Source organism: Typopeltis vanoorti, chromosome 8 (genome assembly GCF_054136105.1).
Source record: "Typopeltis vanoorti isolate ZY-2024b chromosome 8, IOZ_Tvanoo_1.0, whole genome shotgun sequence".
Classification (NCBI taxonomy): domain Eukaryota; kingdom Metazoa; phylum Arthropoda; class Arachnida; order Uropygi; family Thelyphonidae; genus Typopeltis; species Typopeltis vanoorti.
This window is the reverse complement of record NC_143556.1, coordinates 62,656,045-62,673,920: the sequence shown is the minus strand read 5'-3', so window position 1 is coordinate 62,673,920 and position 17,876 is coordinate 62,656,045. Positions and strand designations below refer to the sequence as shown.

The 17,876-nt window shown below is 34.8% G+C and overlaps 1 protein-coding gene and 1 non-coding gene across 3 annotated transcripts in view; one reads left to right on the top strand and one right to left on the bottom strand.

The window, feature by feature from the left end:
* LOC150104042 (uncharacterized) overlaps positions 1-17,876 on the top strand; it is a 179,917-nt gene that overhangs the window by 37,565 nt on the left and 124,476 nt on the right. The gene's annotated exons all lie outside the window — the stretch shown is intronic.
* TRNAP-AGG (transfer RNA proline (anticodon AGG)) lies at positions 6,016-6,087 on the bottom strand. The gene has a single exon. It is a non-coding gene; the product is annotated as a tRNA-Pro (tRNA).

Genomic DNA, 17,876 nt, shown 5'->3' with positions numbered 1-17,876 from the left:
CACTTGAAAATCGTTGAACCTATCTCAGTTCATTACTGACTGCTGAGCTATCGCTATCCTCCTGATCGATAGGTTCGTAACTAAATCGAAAGCTTCTTGGGACTTTCCGTCAAGATGTTAGAGGTAATAATTCACGAGAAGGTGCACACAAAAGATTGCAGAATTTGCAATCCTTTATTCTTTACTTAATTCTGCACTCTTGTACAATATTTCAGCGGTTGAAAGTTTATATTTTAGACAAACCCTTGTACACCTTTCGGCGTTTTACATAGACTAAAAGAAAAATGGACTTCCTGTTCAGTTATTCGTATGAAGGGGTATTCAAGGTAGAGCGATTCAATCTAATACCCTTGGAGGGTAATGGATGGCAATGCTGTAACCAATGAAGTTTAACTGAGGTTCGGCTGTTGCTGTTACCCTCCTGCCATGATCAGAGCTTTAATAGCTCAATGACACCTTATCCCTACACTGTCCGCTACAGATAACGGGGAAGATGAAAAGCATTCTTGCTTCGCCCCTTTAAGCCAGTCCTTATATAAGGATAAGGTTATTCGTATGAAAATGAAGAAAAATATCAGGAAACCAAAAGTCCTTTTTAGGACTTCCAGGGTAACAAATGGCAATGCTGTTGCCAATGAAGTTTTAACTGAGGCTCGGCTATTGCCGTTACCCAGCCATGACTAGAGCTTTTTAGCTCAATAACACTCCATCCACACAGATTATCTTCATTCAGATGACGGGATAAAGAGTCAAGGACTCAGTCCATCGCCCAGTTCTTTTAAGAACTTTAAGAACTTAAGTTATTCGTATTGTAAGTATTCCAATACTCATGACAGGGCGAAGTGCATATCATTATATACAGCAGACAAAACAACTCAACTAAAGCTATCAAGAAGATTAATATCTCTTCATTGGCCGACTACCAGCAACTTCGTTAAAATGCCAAGGGTCAGCTTTTAGGCGTTTAGATAGTTTTCTTTGCACCTATACGCACAATTAAATAAAAACGCTATTAAACCCCACTCGGATGATTTCTCTGGTTACATTCAACCAAATAACAGAACGTAACGCTTTAAAAGCATGCTTCGCAATGCATTTCGAAATCCACTCTTAGTTTCAGTTTGATACAGGTAAGAGATATTAAGCTCTCTTAATGTAAATACTATAAATGGTGGGCTAATGATATACTTGAGAAAGTAGTGAATAATGTAGCATTATTATATACAATTAAATATATAATTAAAGGGTCATTTTACGTTATTAAGTCTTAGTTCGGTATATAGTCCAGAATGTTTAGACCTTAGTTCTAAGGTAATAAGACTGCTTCTGAAGCAGCCGTATTATCTTTCTTTTTAGAATTTTTCTGCTAAGTAAAAAACAAATAATAAGCTAAAATATTAGTAATATGGATATAAGGAATTCCCTTTTTTAAGAATTTTAAGAAAGAAAGAATATTGAACGGGAAAATCATTTTTTTTTTTTTTTTATAAAGTAATAGTCAGTTGTAGGAAGCGCTGTTAGTTTATCATTTATGAAGTCAGATAAAGGGCCCGACACTTTGGAACTCTTTTGTTTTTCCTGTTTATGGTGGCTGTTTTGGGCACGGCAACAGAACACGCAATATTCAGAACTGTCTTAGAATGGCCTGAAAATTAAAATGCGACTATGATAATAATGGAGACGTATAGAGGAAAGAAAAAAACTCACTTCAATCTAACAAATGAAGCTTCGAGGAAAAACCGTTTCGATCATGCATGTGCTTTCTGTGGCGGTTAAGATAAGATAAGGAAGAGTCAGAAATCGAACCCTAATCTTCATGGTGACACCACTGACCTGAAAGCATTGAGATATAAATAGCCATCTAACTATTTAGTCATTATTGGTAGAGAATACATGGTTTTTTGTTTTAGTCATAAACCATGGATCTGTGGAGAATAAAAAAAAACAGTAACTTTATATAGGAAGTTGATTGAAAAGTTGGACCCTGTTTCGCAATGCATAAATAACTACGATCTTCGATGATGATGATGATAATAATAATAATAATAATAATAATAATAATAATAATAATAATAATAATAATAATAATAATAATAATATAAAGATCTGGCCATTTAACCTGTGAAACTGATAGGTTAACGGAAAAAGTGTATGCAGATGTGGAAACTAAAAAAATAATGTTGTTGTTTCTTGTATAAGAAAATTTGGCTTTAATTTATTGATGGAAAAGAAAGGAGTGTACTCTAAGAGAAGAATACTGATTTGGAAGGAGGACTAACAAGCAGAAATTTCCTCTGCCGTTACAAACAAATTAAAGGGTTTCGCTTTCTGAGACTCGAATTTTTTCCTTCCTCCAACCCTTGAGAATTTCTTTGCGTTTAAGTATTGCCGTTGGTCCTATGGGTTAGGGGCCGATTGTTTCATGTGTTATCTTCAATGTCCTTCGACTTTCTTAATTTGTTTTATATTCATTCAGAATGCACGTTGGTTGACATTATTTCTCCTTATAGGCTCATTTTAATTACTCTTCTGTAAACTTGACAACTTCGCACAAAATTGAATGCTAATTCTTTTTTGTTCTGAACAAAAATCACTAATACTTTGTTTACTAATTTCGCTGTACAGTATGCTCTATGGAAACTATACCAAGGAAACTGTCCCAAGAGTGAGTCAATTAATACATGCCTATAAACGAAAGTGTGATTTTTTTTTTAAATCCTTTTCCAACTTTTCAAAAATTTAAAAAATTTTAAATTTAAAAAAAAAAAAAAGCTCAGAAAGTGTTTTTTTTTTATTGTAAACGTTCAAGTTAGCGGAACATCTCTCAAGACAAGAAAATATCCTGCACTCCATTTTGTGTTTTTATTATACCTATCTACAGATGTTAATGTCTCTCGTATGTAATGAGTTGCTGCAATGACAGGTTAATCTACACACAACACCATTGTGCTGTATACGTTCTGCAACTTCTTGAATCCGGGGATCAGGATAGGATAACCTTCCACTCCTCGAAACGAGGTCATCATGACGAAACTGGGTTGTCAAGTGCTAACAAATGACAATGTCCTCTGACTATCGTTGTTCAATATTTTCTATGGAAGCCAGACTGGACTTACTGATGATATAGGCTCTGTCATATTGTGATTATTTATATTGAAAACTGGCCACAGAACGATTTAGAAATAATGGAATAATGGTATCATTTACCTCTGTGTACTCTCCAAACTCCTTTCTGTATGAATTCTATTCCAAAAAAAATAATTTTCTTGAAGGGGTGAACCGGAACCTCCGAAACTCAGTTGGTACAAACTAGTCAATTTATTGGAAAGACCCGGGTTTGAATCCCATCTGATGTGATCCGGGTTTGAATCCCATCTTTTTAATCATATGGGGAGTTAACCAGTCTCATACAGAAGTGGAGAGTTTTCTCGGAAACTATGGTTTTAGTCCCTGAAAACAGACAAACCGTCCTCATGAACACGCAGATCTATAGGCGTAAATACTTGCCCTCATGGAATGCAGCACAGGAACGGTGTGTCTGTTGAATTAATTTGCCTTGACCTAATCAGGGGATAATACCCTTCCTAAAAGACGGAGGGGTTGAAGAAAAAGTGGAGTTCACCATTTTTATTAATAAAGTTCAAACCAACAAACGATGATTTAATTTGCATTGAGAATTTCCAAAATGTAGTCTAAAATTTTGCAAATTTTAGACTACATTTTGGTGCCGTATACTTTGGTCTTTTTTTTTGTATATTTTTAATACAAACATCCAGAAAGTTGAAAAAAGTGGAATTAAGACGATTAAAATTAAAAAGGAAAGAAATCGTGGATCCACACGATTATGAAAGAAACATCAAATTGAAGCAATCATCATCAAAACAAAAATGCTGGATCTCAGAGTGAGCGCGCGCGCGCACACACACATACAGAGAGAGAGAGAGAGAGAGAGAGAGAGAAGACAAATCGAGAGAAATGTTGCAATCGAATAATTAAAAATTATCCGATTCTTCGTTATCCAATAACACATTCATACTGCTTCTTACATTAAAATTAACCGTTGGCACAGCAGACAGTGCCATCTTGTAAAGGGATGCAAAAAGACATAATGGAATTTTAGTCTTTGTTTTTAGAAGTCTAATCATTTACGGGGAAATCCTCAAACGCAGCAGTGCATTGTTCATCCAGGCTACTTTGCAATGCAGATCGCATTTAGGTGGGAGATAATGTTCACCATCTGGTGTGACACCATCTGGGCCAAGTCTGATCAGCAGGCATCCCACATTAAATAATCCAGAATCTCTGCAATAGCACACCGCAGTGCCCAGCTGTAATATGCTGTATTGGCGTGTTAGCACTGGTTGTTTGGCAGAGCGTTTAGCGTATCCGCTCTCCAACAAAGCGGCTGCAGGTTCGAACCCAGCCGTAAGCATTTGTGATTGTCTTTTGGTGGGAGATGAATCACATCCCTCTCTCTGCTAAACCATCCACCCAGCCAGAAGTTCGGAGCAGAATTGGCTTTAAAATGTTCCGTGTTAGGCAGTGTTTCTGAAATATAATAAATTAATAAAAATCCTTAGCCTACTCACGGTACTAATATACTATAAGCTTACAACCTTTAGTGAATGGAGTCACATAAAAAATGCATCCAACTTGTTGTCGGTGAGATTATCTTAAAAAGAAATAATGCAACCCAATGGCGAATGGTAACTCGTACGAGTTAATTATAAACAGCGTTTCGATATGCCTTACATTCTATCTTTACATTTGCGAAAGTTCAATTCCAAATAGTCTAGTGTTTACTCACTAGATTATGCCACCGGCTCCGTATTCTAAAAATAGAACAGTGCTTTTAGGCACGCGCACCGTCTTATCAAACACCACAACAATAACGCAATTTATTATTGGATTAAAGTATAATGATGGTAGTAGCTGCACATAGTAAAACACGTTCAATCTATAAGGCTATGATGTAATAGTGACGTCATGAGTTCGAAAAATTTACAATGGGAAGGAGAATGATTGAGGAATAAACCAGAGTCGAGGTTTTTTCTTTGAAAACAATGCACATCATTTGCTACTTAAGTGGGATACTCTATCAGGAGGGGGGGGGCTTCCCTTGATCCCTTACTTCGTATTAAGGCAGTAGGAGTAATTACTAGCGGGAAAATAAACACGACCACGTTCGCTGTTTGCAAGACAAACGGATGGATGTCATGGTAACCATCTCTGTGACAGACTAACGCAACAAAGTGACTTCTTATATGAGATCCATTTTAATTGATCCTCGCGCAATAACTGGGTGATGGAATGATGAAAACAACCAATTTAATGTTTTCCTGTTCTAACCTCGTGCATTGTGTTGGTTGTCATTTTATCTTAACGCTTCCGACCCCTTTTTCCCACCCTCCCTTCCTCCCAGGCTAGACGCGCTAACGGCACTACCAAAGGCAGGGGTGGGCAAGGTTGCTGACGTCAGCAAGAGTCATAGCATCGCACGCATGGGCCGCCACGGTTGCGCTCGCTAGCTGGTTTCTCTCTACTCAGACCGATGGGAAGATATATCAGCGACTCGGTGCTTTGTTTTGCTCAGTAGCTAGTGGTAGCAGGGCTCATACTCTGGTGCAAACCCGTCTGCTTTGCTTCAACTAAATTGCTTTCATTACGGTGAGGTAAGTGCATGGTTCATTCTACTTTTAAACGGTTTTCGATTGTGTTTTTTTTTTTCGAAGTTTTTTTTTTTACCCCGTAAAAGAAAAACTACACCCGTCTGTGCACTTAGATTAATAGAGCATCGCTGAGATTTTTTTTTTTTCACTCTAAAATTTTTCTTTGAATGTTAAAGTTAAGATTTTGCAAATTTCGAAGATTAGCATAAGCGTAAAGTCACTGTGCTCATCGAAAGAAAAGAGGAACTTCAAAGCTATTTTATAATTCCACAATGGCTTTGATCTCTGGATAAGAATGTGGTATTCAAAACTGGTGGCAAACAAAAATTGATTAAAAAATCTTCACGGGCTCGTCCGGGATTTGAACCCGGGACCTCTCGCACCCTAAGCGAGAATCATACCCCTAGACCAACGAGCCAGCAAGACAGAGAGCATAACTATAAATTATACGTTAGATAGTGCAATTTAAATAATTCGAAAAATCTCATCTAGACACCAAAATGGTAACTTTTTCTAACTCATTCATGCTTTTATAAGCACACTACATAAAATGAAAAAAAAACCAGAAATTATTTTTTCATTTAGTTGAACATTTCCAAATGCTGTAATATTGGACACTGTCAAATTATTTTTAGCTTGTCATTAAACATGGGAAATCTAATTCCGTATTACTAGGATATCAGTTTGATTTTATGACTAATAGTCATCTGTGCTGTAACGTGTGCAAGTCTTATGATGGGACATCTTCAGATTTCTATGATGGAACATCTTCAGATGAGAATCTTATGATGGGACATCTTCAGATTTCAGGTCTCCTTCTCATTCGCAAGAGATTATTCTTAAATATTTTCAGGGAGCATTGCTCTCCCAAGAAGTGTAACGGACGTGTAGCCACTGGCTTTAATTAGTGAACTAATTTTGTCCCGTTTGCGCTATTTATATTCGATCATCTACAAAATCAAAGCGTTCTGGGGAAAACGTTAAAAGTCGCTGCGATACTTACCTTCAAACTAGCGCGCGCACACTTCCAGCCGACATCGATATGGTAAATGAAGATTTAAAATGAAGAAGAAGGAATTGGTGCCATCTGGCGACGAACGTAAGAAGCGATCTGAACTAATACAACATTCATTCCATGATAAGGGTATTTACTACTTGTTTGCCTGAATTTTATTTCTTTAACGTTTTAAATTTCCAAATGGTTGTTTCGTATTTTACTTTTTCATTTAATGAAGTAATTTAATCAGAAATATTCAAGTCGGGCAAATAGAATTCTTGGTGACTGGGCATTCTTTTGTATTAATAAGAATTTAGAAGTTAAAAAGGATCTCCAAAACGAAACTTTAATGGTAAGATAGTCCTCCTTAATAAACTGAATTTTGCTATTTATTTTATAACTCGCGTTGATATTGGTGCCTTATTTTGTAATGAACTCGAGATCTTTTTGAACAATGTTTTGAAACTTATGGAAATGATACTGCGCACGCAACCAGCACCGGGCCGGTCAAAATAAAATCCGAAACTAGAACAAACGATAAATTAGTAATACGATGAGAATAAAAAAAAAAAATAATAAATAAATAAAGTAATTATTTTGGTGTAAACTATTAAATTTTCATTAAAATAAAAACTCGAAAAGATCTTACTTAATTACAATTGTTTCCTGTATTTTAATTAAAAGTGACCTAATTTTCTTTTGTTGGGGAGACCATATTTATGGAGGTCGCTCTTGGGTTAAGCATAATATGCGTAGGCGATTTGCCCAACTTCTCATTGATTAAATCATGAACTAGTACGTTTATGGTAGCTGATGGCAGTGGTGATTTTTATAACGATTTTCAATGATAGGAATATAACATCTTCTAGGTAAAAAGTAACAAAAAAAAATCACATTCAATCAGGACGGAAAAGAAGGTATGAAAAATGTGGACGCTCTCAGTAAGGTGAAGGTATTGCGTGATAAGCTGCCATTACTCATATGGAGTTCAAAGATATTAGAAATGTTACCAAAACTCAACACACAGATATACAGGAATACGTTGACAAATTGCTTTTATTCTCTCTGAAAAACAGAAGGTGGAAAAGTAAAAAGTATTGCTCTTTGTAGCTATTTAACGGGAGCAGCTATCTTGAGAATGCAGCAACCAAAATGTAAGCACGGTAAAAGTAATGAATAAAAGTTTATTTATATAGTTTAAGAAAAATAAAAATTGAAATTGATCAAAAGAATGCACTGACAATAAAAGAATCGACACACTTAACTAGTAAATGATCATTCATGTTAACAATTCCAAATCTTAGTGAGAATAAAGATAGGAATATAACATCTTCCTGGATTCTCAGAACTCTTTATGGTTGCTTCCTGTTCTTCCGTATACCTTTCTGCTACTAGTTCTGTAGAAGGAAAGGTTAGGAAGCGAAGAAATAGTTAAAAGGTGAAGATGATGTAAGGTGTCGACTCATCAAAATGATGACTTTTCTGCAAAGGGAAAAAGGAAGAGAAGTTGGACACTCAACTGCTGTATGTAGGAGGACGATCATAAGATGCTAATTTGATCAAGAAACCTTTAATCAAAACAGAGAAATTGCGTGGGTTTCACTAAATCCCCACCGCAGTATTTGTTGAAAGGTGGGTGTCATAAGCGAGAAACTCATCTGTGAACAGCTATGGGAGGATGCATATTGATCGTCGGTGTTTAGATAGAACGTTTCACACACACACACACACACACACACACACACACACACACACACACACACACACACACACACACACACACACACACACACACACACACACACACACACACACACACACACACACACACACACACTTCGTGAAATTCTGAATCAAGTGTTTCCTCAAAAACATTGGGCTAAAACCAATCGTTGCTTTGCAGACTTTAACAACAATAAAAACATGATAATTCTATTTTTTCGATCACCGACTTTAATTGAATAATAAAATTAGACTGGGGTATATTGGCCGAAGATTTTAATAACACATTGTGTGTGTGTGTGTGTGTGTGTGTGTGTGTGTGTGTGTGTGTGTGTGTGTGTGTGTGTGTGTGTGTGTGTGTGTGTGTGTGTGTGTGTGTGTGTGTGTGTGTGTGTGTGTGTGTGAGATTAAAATCTTCGGCCAATATATCCCAGTCTAATTTTATTATTCAATTAAGCAATAAAACCTTTTTCGTCGCACATTCGCTAGATCTTCTTGCTGATGTCACCAAACAGTGGGTAAAATAAGTAAGAAGTTTTCCTGCGAAGACGTTGTGGCCGAATCTATATTAATCATCACTAATTGGGTAATAGATAGGGAATATAAAAGTCGAGTGTTAATATATTCTTCGTAAATCTGGAGAGGACCGAAGGAGGTATCATAGATCGATAAGTGGACGTTGCTATGGTAGTGAAATGGACTGATAACTAAAAAGGTTCGGGGAGCATAGTAAACACCAAGGGGAGAGAGAGGATAAAAATGCGACATAAGCTAGGCAGCACAGATATTGAGAACAGTAATGGCGTTACTCTTTCAAAAGAGAAGATTTTGTTATAAACATGTGGATCATGACGTTTCCGATTTCGTTCTGTCAGTACCTCAACCCGGAGCGTTGAGTGCGAAGTACTTATTGGAAGATTTTGACTTAATCATCCAGTAGTTTAAAAGCACAAAGCAGAAAAATATGGGAGACGAAGAGAGAGAAATATAAGAAAGGGAACAGACCTGTAATAGTTTTATCTTTATTTTATTATGATTCTCCACTGCATTAGAAATGCTTGTGTTGGTATCACTACCAATGTATACAAATGTGTGAATCGTATTCGCTCGAGTGAAATTTGTTGGAATTTTTTTTATTGCCTCGGCAAACGTTTAGAAGTAATGTTTCGGCCATGAGGCATGGTCATGACTCCGATGAGTTCGTGGGACTGACCGATAAATACTTTAAATTGGAAACGTGAAATCTCACAATGGCTATGATCAGCTCGTGGGGATTTATCCGCCCACTTTCTCAATGGTAACAATATGTTTATCACCGATATCGGAGAATAAGAATTCCCAGCAGTAAGTTCTGAAATCGAGAGCGATGATGTCGTTTTCGTGGAAATCAATTACTCCGTTCTGATCCATATAACATATTTTTTAAAAATATATTTTATTGTATTATATTATACAGTATATGCATTTTACGTATTCGAAGAACATTAAAGTGATATTGCATTTATCGGAAACCAAACAGTGTAAAAGAAACTCATCTTGGTGAATGCAAATGTGAATTAAACGTCTTAGTAGCAAATCTGGTAATCATATTATAAAATCAAAGAATATCTATCCTTCTTTACAAGTTAAACAGAAATACGGAAGGTGTGATAATTACAGTAAAAGGAGAAATAAAATGCACCATATTATAAAGCTTAAGATAAAGTCATGAGAAATATGTAACCAGTGAAAAAATAATAACAGAGAATAGAACCTAATACAGAAAGCCAATGATTAAAGTTCGGCTATTAAAAGAAAAGTTTGAAAATTAAGGATTAAAATATTATGATGTTTAAATGTCATAATATTAAGCAAAGAAAAATTCTTGCCTACTAAGAAGACTTAATACACGATATACCAAATCCTAATCCCTCCAGCTATTAGTAGCACAAACTTCGGCGTACACGTAGTTTTATTAAGAGTGTCGACTACAAATAAAGAAGTGCTGGAATAATTTATGAATATTGATTGATGATAAGTCAATGCAAACTATTGGATTCATCAACCAACTCATTCTTTCTTGGTGCTAATATTATTAGTAAAGAGTATCAGTTAATTTTTAAGTACGGTATTAAAGATTTGATTTATTCTTAAAAAAAAACTATGGCGTGACTAAAGACTGCGCTGTCAAATAGGTTAAAAAATATACTGGATTTATGAATATCTGCCAAGAAGACTAGCGTTGGCACCAAACCTAATTAATTAATCATTCCTCCCTTTACTTGGTAATATTTGGACATTTTTTTTTTGTTTTTGCAAACGACAAAAAAGTAAAGACTCAAGTAAACAGTTAAAACACATGTTAACGAAAAATAGTTAACAATATATACATTTGATTGCGACATCCTCAACTGCATATATATATAGGCATTAGAAAAATCCGTATTGTCCACTATTGTTATGTTTTCATAGGCTTTTTATATATTATGCATACCAGGGGGATCCTACTATTTTTTTCCCTTCTAATAATAGGTGACTGGAAGAGCGTCAAAGAAGCGAGAGCACAGTAGGCTTCTTCATATTACGATATTTTCTAGAACATCCGCTTCTTGGGTACATGTTGTGCACGACCGTTTATATTAAAAGAGTTGCCATTTTTGTTTTTTCTTTCTCTGACCGCATGTTGTCTTAAATGAAACTTCTGGTTTAATAAATCGCTTCCATAGTTATTTTCATTGTTCCAGTTCGTTAGTTCTTTCATGGGAGTTCATTGACGTTTTAGAAGTTAACTTCTTTACTACAAGTAATAAAGCATTTTGAGATTAAGAAATTTTCACTTTACAGACTTAAAAGCTCTTTACGGAGACATTTATGTCCATCATAAATAACAGAATTTGTAATTACACTTAACTCGTCTAGGAGTTTCTAGGATAAAATAAAATTACATGTGTTACTTATTAAGAAAATTACTCAATCAATCGTTCACTAAATTTACAGAAAACTATAGAAAATTCGAATATTCAGTAGTTGTAGACATTTAAATTACTTTAAATTAATTAATAACTAAAGAATTTTACGTATTCAATTATATTTAAAAGCAAAATTATTTTATATCTTCTTTTTTAAATAAGAAATTTCTTCCAAAATATAATTTATAAGTACACCTTTTTTAATCATAACTTCTTGTAAATAAAATGGCTAATTTATTTTATGTGTGATATGATATCGATGAGGTATTCAGCTGATTTCTTTATGAGAAAATTTAGAAGGAAAATTCACTCGTTTAAGAACTTTATTGTTCAAGTCGATGAAGTTATTTCTAAGAATTTAATATTCTCAATAGTAGGAAGAAGATTCGATCCAAACCTGTTTGATCTTACAAATTTGTAGTTTACGAGTGGAAGATTGTAATGATGATTTTCCACTGTGATGTGCATTAATTTTCGAAACTTTCACTGGAGTATTTCTAAAGTGTACAGAGAAGCATCGTTCAAAGGGAGCACTCTTTTTGCTTCTTACAACCCACACGTTTGTGGCAAAGAAAACTTAATGTTATTTCTTGTCGAAATTTGACGAAATTTTTTACTTAAACAATAATAATTATAAGATCTTGGTCTTCTTTGTGGAAAGGAAATCTGTTTTTCTTTTATATGTATGCCATTTTGAGATGGTATCCTTACAACACGAGACAATAATTCCTTATTTTATTAGGTAAAACATTGCTATTCAGTTTTCCTTTATATGTGAAAAAAAAAAACATGTATGTTGTTCTGAATTTTTTTTTCTCAAAAAATTATCAGCTTTCTAAAAATATCATTTAGTAAAAGCGTCGAGTAGGAAATGGAAGTAAAAGAAGTATTGTCTCCTTGTTGGAATTTCTGTCTGAGATATTCATTAGGATGTTTGAGAGATAATAAACATAGAACGTCAGAGAAAGTCGGCATCCCACTCCTGCTTGTGTTCTTTTCCATTACTCTCTCCCTTCCAAAATTTTCTCTTTTCCCATTTCTTCATCTCTCTCTCTCTCTCTCTCTCTCTCTCTCTCTCACACACACACACACACACACACACACACACACACACACACACACACACACACACCACATGGATGGTCGGTTCTTTATTTATATATATTTCAGGTTTTTGAATATTTCAGGCTCTGCTCATTTCGGAATCGCATGCCTTTGTGATCACACAGTGATGGCTCTAACTTGAGGATGCTTTAGTAACTGGAGGCAAAATATTAATAATAAATTCCTTCTTCGTATATTCATTCAAATTAAGTGGATATTGAATCCCACATTCTTTCTTAGCCCAATAAGAAACTTAAAGATAGGAAATCTAAGAGTTTCATGCTGAATGTAGAAAACTATAAAAGTTCGGCGATTCCAAACGTAAGCCAACACCTTGAATAATTTTACTTCGCCGAAGTGAAGCTTGTTGGCTCTTATCTCAGTAATTGTATTAGTGCACCGTTTGGCAACTCGTACAGTAAAAGAATAAGCTCTGCAATACTGCAACCTTAGTATTTACATCTGGGTCTACGTACTCACTGATAAGACCTCAAAAAAAAGGTCGAAACCGGTCTGGGTAGTGACCTCCTCTCATAATGTATAACAGCATACATCTCCTAGGAGTTGTGTTGTACATTATGGGAAAATACTAAGGACAGTGATCGTACCTTACTCCACCTTTACTACGAGTTGCCTTATTGTAAAGTGTTGGCTTACGCTTGGACTCGCCGAACTTTTTTCTATATTCGGCATGAAACTCTTAGATTTCCTATCTTTGAGTTTCTTATTCGGCTAAGAAAGAATGTGGATTTAATATCCACTTAATTTGGATAATTTTACTTCGCCCAAGTGAAGCCTGTTGACTCTTATCTCAGTAATTGGTATATTCATTATATAATCCGAAATCCCTGCTGACTACACAGACTGACTAGAGACTACACATGGATGTTTTTCATGTCACTTCAGTCTTCCATTTAAGGAGGGGGGGGGGGGAGATCGTATTGGTCGATGTAAATCACTACCACCTAAATATATTCACAAATGCGCATCCCACATTGAACCCACAATTGGTTGACTGAAGAGCTCCCACACTATCCACTCGGTTAAGTGATTATTATTTTGTTGAATAAGCATTCACATATAGACGTTGAGGTTTCTGTCGCTTGAAATATCCACACTTATTTTGTCTGGCGAGCGCCACGTACTACTCATAGAAAAAACATTATTTAATTGCTAATTTTGCGTACATCTTCAGATTAAATACAAACAAAAAAAAGAAAGAAAAATGGGGAAAAAATATCAAGAACTGCTTATCCTTGATCGCACCCAGAGAAGGCCATCAAGATAATAGGCCACTAGTTAGAATATTTCGAGCTCTACTTAAGAATGCCTCAGTAACTGGAGGCGAATTTGGTAATAAATTCCTTCTTGATATATTCATTATATATGAGGGTTATTGAGAAATAAAGTTATCCAAGCTGCACTCATTGTCTTTAAAGCAAGCATATATTTAGCAAAATACATATACAAGCCTTCGATATAATCTCCATGCCTAATAACTGTTACCCAATGTTTTAGGTAAGTCTTGTATTGCCATCAGCAAACTTATTTTATGTATTTGATATTTGAAGATCCATCGAGTTGAGTAAAACCACAAAACCCAGAAAGTTTTTAAAATAGAACGATAAGTAAGGAAATTTATAGCAGTCGAAGGGATGTGGATATGTACATATATGAAGAGTATTCCATAATGAGGATACTCTTTTCATAATTATAAGAAGGGTAATCTCATTAATGGTAGGAGGAAAAACAACTTGAAAGCGCAATTTGTATAGTATCAGGTTCTTATATATGAATTCACAAAGCTTAAAGAATAACCTTATGCAGCTGAAAGAATTAATCGGAGAAATCAAACTATATATTGTGGAAATTTCTGAGTCTTGGCTTAACAAAGGTGTTTATTCTGCCGAATATGTAACAGTGGTGGTGGGGGGGAGAAGCAATAGCATATCAAGGAAGATTCATTTCGATGATGCAGTGAATTCCTATTCGGGACAGGAATTTGAGTGCATAATAAGCACGGAGTGTACAGTTGAATAGTGATAATATTATGCGCTAGCGATCAATGGAGAATTTTAATATGGGAGATGTTGAAATGGAAGGATGAAAGTGCTGATAATGTAACCGGTAGTATTGGTAGTAAATTTTTATAGCAGCCTCGTGATAGTTGTTCAAAGCAACAGCTATGAGAAACTACTACAGAGGGGTTGGATCACGGATTTGACAAGAACATCAAAGGAATTAATGACTGACCATATTAACTGCTTCGAATCCTTCTGTAACGATCATTTGCCTTTGAAAAGGAAATTCAGACTAAAGGCCGGAAACGATCATTAGAAATCATCAAGTGTACAATTAAAAAAAACTAACTTTGTTGGTACGTTGAGAGAATTAAGAAGTATTAACTTGGAAACATTGTTTAATAGAAAAGACACTAATGTAACGAGAATAACACTAAGGGACGTCTTGCTTAATTGAATATTTAAATTTATCCCTAGGAGTAAATTTCGTAATAATTTTGAATTCAACTGGATGAATATTCATAACTTCTAATTTCCGGCCTTAAAGAAATAAGAAAAAGATTGCGAAATAGTATCGATCTAATAAATCACCTCTCAAGCATGGTAGATAAAAAGAAACAACTGGCGTTTACTGAATTATTAATTAAAGATTGCAATGCAGAATTTCAATTACGACTAGGCAGTTTGTCTTGAAATTTTGGAATGATCCAGCTGTTACAGAAAAATTTCATAATTATTTTGAAGTATATATGTGAATATTGGTCAGTTAGCATTAAAAATATCGCATCAAGGAAAAGATTTACATAATACAGGAGGAGGAAATATTTGATACCTTAAATCACTTGGCAATTCTATGATATTCCTCCTTAGTAAATAGGAGAAAGGCTGGTGGTCATAAAGATGCACGTCAGTGTTAATTAATACCTTTTCTTTGACCATCTTTAACTAGTCTCTGAGATTGGGTATAGTTCCTTCCGATTGGAAGTTTGCAAGAGTTATTCCAATTGATAAGGGAGGGAGTCATCACAATAAAGTAGAAGCCTTCTTAATGATAGTGACAAATTAATGGAAAATTTGATTACGAATCGTATCCAGGACCTTCTTGACAAGAATGACTTGTTGAGCACGGCAGAGCATAGTTTTTTTTTTATGACAAATTTGCTTACTTTTCTTATGAAGTGGTCACGAGGAAAATAGACCAAGGTACTAACCATTACGTAACTTATATCGATTTTAGCCTTTGATGGCCTTCCACATAAAACCTACTGATTAAAGTATACCAAATAGATCTTGATGATCTTCTAGTCATATAGGTGGGAAGTTGATTGATTGATAGAGTACGACAGGCGCTGGTGTTTAGGGGAGAATTTTTAAAGAGTAAAGCTTTTAGCAGTGGAGTGTCACGAGGATCCATGTTAGGACCATTGTTATTTAATATATTCATAAATGATCAACGTACAAGTATTAAGAGTAAAAATTTTCGCTTTGTCGATGAGGTAAAGTTGAGTAAAATAGCCAGTTGTTCGGATATGTTTATTAGGAGAGAGAGAGAGAGAGAAAGAGAGGAGTGGGGGTGTAAAAGTTAATGCGAACAAATGCGAGCATATATCCGACTCATTAAGAATATAATAATAGTTGGATATGAGTTTAATGAGTTTAATGGACAGTTCTTTAGAAAAAGTTGATGAATACAAAGATTTGGCTATTTTGATTGAGAAGGAATTTAAGTTGAGGAATCATATTGGTAACACAACTTGAAAAGCCCAGAAGATTGTGGGGATAAATGAAAAGAAACTTCACTTCAAAAAGAAATGAGATAGTGATACCGTTATCGTCTTTAGTCAAGCCAATATTGGATTATGCCTCTCAGTTTAACTCACAAAAGTTTTTAAGGGATGTCAAGGAAGTCTAAGGTATTCAGAGAGGATTGGGAATCGGTTAGTTAGTCTCGGTCTGGTGGAATTCATCTAAAAGGAGACGAAGAAGAGATTTGGTTGAAGTTTATAAGTTAATTTAGGGCATATATATAAGAGAGAGAGAGAGAGAGAGGCAGCAGGAGTGCTGCATTTGGCTGATTCGGGGTCTGCTAGAGAACATGATAAAATGAAAGTGAAGAAGAGGGAGGGTTAGAATAAATATACGAAATTCACTTTTACTGAAGGTTACAAAATATGTGGAATGGCCTTTATTAACGGATTATAGAATCGATGAATTAAACTAGATAGTTGTTATGGGTTGAGAATATGTTAATCAAAACATATATATAATGGCTGTCTCATTTCGTAGTGTTGAACACGACGGTATTTTATATATTTATGTATAAATATGTATGAAAATATAAAAATAAAAAATAAAAATAAATAAAAGTTGAAAGAATGAATAGGAGAAGATAAGCAGAGTGAATTTAAATAAATTCGTAGTACTCATATCTGTTTGGCAATGGCGATTAGTGTGGTTCACCCGATGTTATATTTTGCTTCTCTGATTTAGTTGGTGTCCGACTGTGGCTGTAGAGTTGTTTTCCTCTGTAGCTCCGGTAACTCCCACGAACATAAAACTAACTTTGAACACATTTCGGTTTTGGTTATAATAATAATAATAATAATAATAATAATAATAATAGTAGTAGCAACAACAAGAATAATAAAGTCTAATCGCTTCAGCAGATCTCGTCAATTATAGTGAATACTTCACATATTCTTGCTATAAAAATTATCAACGCGGTTTCCTAACTTTAATTTAGAAGAGAAGGCTACATTATTTTTATAGTAATTCCTCCATCCACGAAACGTCGACACGTGTAACCATAGTATTACTATAATTGGAGAAGGCTACATCATCTAAAAATCCTGCTTTGGACACCAAATATGATACTTTCCAAGTCACAGGCAGCCAATAAGCGAGGTCTTGCTTCTAGCGTTAAAAATCATCTATTAATAAATACAAGTAAAGTGCAAAGACACGAGTAGTTAAAACTTTTAAGACAGTCTAATCAACTAAGTTGCAAATATATTGCTAAGCTGAAACAGATTAAAATAACGAAAAATATATCTAATTAAATACAATTTAATTCACACACGCCTAATACTTTTAGCCTAATTTATTTTAATACAAAATTCTTGGAGCTATTTTAGATTCGTCATGATATTCAATATATTTCGATTTTTTTATTCAGACAAAACAAGTTAACCCTAATAGGACTGAAGAATTAAGGCATATTAAGCAGCAGTTTATCTAGAGCAATCGACCACTTCCTACAAGATAAAAACGTAGCATAAAACAAACAAGGAAAGAAAATTAAGCTATTCCTCTTTACTTTCTGCGCGTGAGTGTTGTGTTGCTATAATTTAGCAATTGGTTTGATTTTTACAAGGAGATATTCGTTATGCATTACTAGTTTTGTACCATATTGCTC